This window comes from Fukomys damarensis, unplaced genomic scaffold (assembly GCF_012274545.1).
Source record: "Fukomys damarensis isolate Sample0158 unplaced genomic scaffold, DMR_v1.0_HiC HiC_scaffold_8, whole genome shotgun sequence".
Taxonomy (NCBI): domain Eukaryota; kingdom Metazoa; phylum Chordata; class Mammalia; order Rodentia; family Bathyergidae; genus Fukomys; species Fukomys damarensis.
The window spans coordinates 17,777,526-17,782,948 of record NW_022900920.1 but is presented as its reverse complement, the minus strand read 5'-3'; the positions used below and the strand labels follow the sequence as shown (position 1 = coordinate 17,782,948).

At 41.7% G+C, this 5,423-nt stretch overlaps 1 pseudogene; it reads right to left on the bottom strand.

Moving 5' to 3' along the window:
- LOC117285293 overlaps nt 1-3,807 on the bottom strand; it is a 34,984-nt pseudogene extending 31,177 nt beyond the window's left edge.
- Nucleotides 3,808-5,423: the final 1,616 nt, after the last annotated feature.

Below are 5,423 nucleotides of genomic sequence, written 5' to 3'. Positions count from 1 at the left end.
TCTGCTAAAAGGGCCTCACAACAGTGTTTCAATCTCTGCCAGGCAGACAGCTCTTTTCCAGGTTCTGCAGTCATCTGAACAAAATTATAGACATTCAGCACATTCCATTAAAAACAAAACAATATGGCCCGGGGATTTAGCTCAGCAGTTTGGTGGCGTGCCTTGCAAGCGCAAAGACCCTAGTTCAATCCCTGGTACCAAAAAACAACAGCAACAACAACAAACAAAGAAAAGAATATCCAGAAAACAGCAAAGTTCTAGGTTCTGCAGTCATCTGAACAAAATTATAGACATTCAGCACATTCCATTAAAAACAAAACAATATGGCCCGGGGATTTAGCTCAGCAGTTTGGTGGCGTGCCTTGCAAGCGCAAAGACCCTAGTTCAATCCCTGGTACCAAAAAACAACAGCAACAACAACAAACAAAGAAAAGAATATCCAGAAAACAGCAAAGTTCTGTTGCTGCTGTGGTACCTGGGACCATTTTTTTTTAATTAGCACCTTAATCATCATCTGGAAAGAGAACATTCTAGAGTAATATCATTAAATGTAGCTCTGATAAAGCACAGTCCCTACTATGTATCATAAAGCAGGTACAAGATATTTTACATTCATAGAGGTATGATACAGTACCATCCTACATCAATAATACTAGATTCAGTTTTGGTTTGAAATTTACTTTGTCTGCAAATAAGATTGCTACCCCTGTTTTTTTCTGGGCTCCTGTCACATGGAGAATTGTTTTCTATCTTTTCACTTTCAGTCTATGGGCTTCTTTTTGCACTAGGTGTGTTTCTTGTATACAACATATTGTTGGATTTTGCTTCTTATTCCATTTTGCCAGTCTATTTCTCTTGATTGGTGAGTTGAGGCCATTGACATTGCTGGTTATAACTGATATGTACTGACTTATTATTGACATGTTATTGGCCTTTTGTTGACTCTTTTTACTTTTTCACCTTCTCCTTTTAATTTCTTGCCTTGCCTATTTGATTTGCTCTGTTGGGCCTCATGGTGTTGTTGCCTTCATTGTCTTTTTCTAGGATCTTGTTTAGAATTGCTTGTAGTGCTGGTTTGGTATTCATGTAGTTTCTCAGGTGTTCTTTGTCGTGGAAGTGTCTTATTTCCCCATCCATTTTGAAAGAGAGTTTTGCTGGATACATCAGTCTAGGTTGGAGGTTGTTCTCTTTTAGTACTTGAAATATCTCATTCCAGGCTCTCCTTGCCCCAAGGGTTTGTGTTGAAAAGTCTGCTGTGATTCTGATGGGCTTTCCTTTGTATGTGATTTGTTTCTTTTCTCTTACTGCTTGTAGTATTTTGTTCTTCTGTTGGGTTTCTGGGATCTTGATTATTATATGTCTAGGTGTAGATTTTTTTTTATTGTAGCTAGTTGGGGTCCTATATGCCTCAGTTATCTGAATGTCAAATTCTTCCCCTCTGTTTGGGAAGTTTTCTGTCATTAATTCTGCAAACAGCTTTTTTAAGTCATTTGTATTTTCTCCTGCTACTTCATGTATTCCTATCAGTCTTATGTTATTCTTCTTTGCATCATCTAGGAGTTGTTGGATCGATTTCTCATGATCTCTTACTGTTTTTAAGAGACCTCTCTTTTCATGGTCACTGACTGCAATCTTATCTTCTATATCTGAGAGCCTATCTTCGCATTCTTTTATTCTGTTGCGTACATTTTCAATAGAGTGTTTAATCTCCTGGATATCTGTTTGAATCTGTTTTATGGATTCCATTTCTTTCCTATGTTGGGCGTTTATTTTTTCCATTTCTTTCTTATGCTGGGCCTTCATGGCTTCTACCATGGTCCTGAGCTCATCTATTTTTTTGTCAGTTTCTGCTCTAGAGTCTCGAATCACGACTTCCATTTTCCTCACTATCTCTATGGTTATCTGGGAAATTATTTGTGTTTTGAATTTTTCTAGAGCCTGAATGATCTGTTTTGTTACTTCCTGTGCTTTGAGTTCAGGGTGTCCTGGTGGTTCACTATTGGCCTTTTCATCCTCATTTGCCCTACTGTTTGCCATTGGTAAACTGGAAGTCTGTCCTTGTGTCTTGCTTGCGTGTTTTCTCATTTTTATTTTTGTTGTCAGACTGTCCTTGGTTTAATCTCTGGGTTATCACCCAAATCTTCCTGATATAGTTGCGCCCTAGCTTCTGTGTCTCTAATGACCCACAGACATTCTCATCTTCATAACATCAGAGAAAAGAGCTCATCAAATCATCCGCAATGCTTTACCCCAACTGATACAATCAGCAACACATTAAAATCAAGCACAACTTTGATACTGACCACCGGTGGTAGTCACTAGTCTATCACCCTTAAATCATTTGAATTAAATTGAAATGAAGAAGCAGTCCAGAACCTGTCTGCAGTGAACAAAATTTCAATATAGTGTATTTACCATTTAATGGCTCAGACAGAGGGAGGATGCAAGACCCCTGATCTCAGTTAGCTGATGGCTGAACCCCATGACGCTGACTGACCTCAGGCTGCAAGGCCCAGATTGAGTTTCCCAACCTTCTGAATGGTTGAACTCCACAATGTTCTATTACAGGTTTCCCTCGCTCTTTCTTTAAAGATGTTCAAAGTTGCGAACTCAGAGAAATACCCTTGATGAGCACCTCTGCCTCTGCAGAGTGGGTCCAAAGACTGGCACAGTCAGGAGGTCTGAGAGTGGGGTGGAGAGGAGGGTGGTTATACCTTCCCAGTGCTTGAGCGATGGTGTCTGGGTTGGGAGCAGGCATGGCTCCTAATTCTCTGTTTCTTAAAGAGAACCCAAGAGCTTTGTATTAATTGCAGCCCAAAGAATATCAATGAGAAGAGACATAAGAAAAGACAAAGATAGGGCTGTAGGTCAGTAGTAGAGCATTGTCTAGTGTGTTCAAGGCCCTGGGTTCAATTCTCAGCACTACAAAAAATATTTAAGAAATAAAGAAATAAAATAAATAAATAAATAAATAAATCTGAAATAAAAGAAATAAAATCTGTGTCCACGCTGGGTGTGGTGGTGCACACCTGTAATCCCAGCACTTGGGAGGCTGAGGTGGTAGGATCTCTTGTGAGTCTGAGACCAGCCTGGGCTACACAGTGAGTTCCAGGTCAGTTTCAACTACATAGTGAGACTCTGTCACAAAAACAAAACAAGACAAAACAAAATCTGTTTCCACAGGTAGGGTGATGTGCTGCAGGACACAAGTAGGACACAAGTGGTGGCCGGACTCATGAGCCACACCATATGGGTTTTGGACTTGTTCTGTAGGTGGCAGGAAGTCACAGGAAGGCTTTACAACAAAGGAATTCAGGTTTCTCAGTGCTTGTCATTTTTGTTTTAATTTTAGAAAATTGCTTTTCTTTCATTGATTCCCCTTTCCCATTTTGTTCTTCCATAGGCTCAATTAGACCATTGGATGATGAAAAGTAAATGGTGATTTCTCTCTCTTGTACGGGTGGACTGACTGTAACTTTGCAGAAATTCTTCCCATCTGTAACTTCATGGGTCCTTCTAAGAACAGTGTCATTAGCTGAGACATTTGGTACTCAGGTTTCCAGGACTAAGTAAGGGGCCCAACCTCTGGGTGGCAGTGCTCTGGTGAGCGTCTCTGAACCACAGAGGTTGTGTCAGCACGAGATTATTTGCTTAATTCTTTGCCTTCCCAGAAGCAGATTGCTTCATATGAGGCACTCAGACTCCTTACCTTGCCTCACTTTCTAGTTTGTCCTCTTCTGCATTCCTCCAAGACCCTGGTTGATGCTTGTTTTCTTTCATACAGTAACTGCTCCCTTCCTCTGTCATGATGTTAGTAGTTTTGGGGAGAATTCTGTGCCCACAGTCCCATCTCTGTCAGTCACCCCCCAGCCTGTCCTTCCTTGCGGGCATGGATTTGATTTCCTTACTTTTTTGGTGGAGAGTGATCACTTGGCTCTCAAGTTCCTCTAACAATCATTCTCACCTCATTAGAGGTTTCTTCTAATTAATACTCTTTTGGCTGCAAGTAATGAAAACTACTTGAGCTAGTTTTGGCAAGCAGAATTCTCTGGGATCTGCAGCAAAACCCACTAGCAGGGACTGATTGGGCTTCACTGCAGGCCAGAGGCAGGCATGTAATACTTAGAGGACTGCTGCCAGCAGCTCTTGCAGCTTGCATCCCTCTTCTCCCCTCCTGAAGGCTGAGCTGCCTCTTTTGCTCTTCATTCCAAATCCCTGGGGTTGAAGATTTTGGTCCATGGTCGGTGGGTGGGCAGAGGTTATTCTATGTGAATATGGCTGTAATATCCACTGTAAGCCTATGGATGGAGAGGCGGGTACAAGTTCTCAGAAATGATACTAAGCAAAAATCAATCAGGCAGTTGATTCAATCCTATGAAATTAGAGTCTACCTATGTGTTTAAATAGAGGTTGGGGTTTTTCTCTTTTGGCCAGCATTTAAAGAGAAAAGCATATCATCTTTTCTAGATCTCTTAAAAGTCATTCAGTTTGTTACTTTTATTATTTTCTTCATCTGTTGAGGCCCAGGTCTGCTTGGAAGTCCCTGGGGTCTTCACCATGCCCAAGCTACACCTGTGGCTTTTGGGTAGCAAATACCAATGAGAGAGGATGAAGAGATAATTTTTTTTTTCCTGGCTTTTTGAGACAGGATTTCACTATGTAGTTGAGACTGACCTGGAACTCACTATGTAGTCCAGGCTGGTGTTGAACTCACAGCGATCCTCCTGCCTCAGCCTCCCAAGTGCTGGGATTACAGGCATGCGCCACCACACCTGGCCTAAGAGATAATGTTAAAAGGACTGCATGACAGCATATGTGAGATGCTCCCCAGGAGCCTCATGAATGCAGAGGGGCTGAGATCTCACTACCCTATGAAATCTGACTGATTATTATGACTGGATCTCGCTAGTAGTCAGCCATAGTTTGAAGTAGCCTTGCAGACCCATGTGAGGATCACTATGACCTGGATTGTTTCAGTTATATAATCCCAGAGAATAGGCAGAAGCATTTCTTTGAGAGGTGTAGAAGAAGTGCCTGCCAATGTCTAATGCACATTGGATATCTGTGGTCAGAAATCTGAATGAATCCAGTTGGCTCAGCCGGGGAAATGCCAGAAGAGTTCCATCCACTAAGTGCTTAGGTTCTGTAAGGTTTAACTCAGTGGGTGCTCTGCACAGTGAGAGGGTGGCTGGGCCAGTGGATCAGGAAACTTTTTTGCTAGAGTAGAAGTATGATAGGTGAGTGGTAAGATAGGAGAGGATGGCCAAAGCTTTGGATGTTTGACTTTGAGATGTGGAAAGTGACACCATTATTGGTAATGGTTGTAGTTTTGAGGCTGTGGTCCAGTAAAGGAAAGGATTGTAGTTGTAAAGATTAAAAGAAAGAACTGAATGTCCACAGTGTGGGATGGGGCATTCAGATGG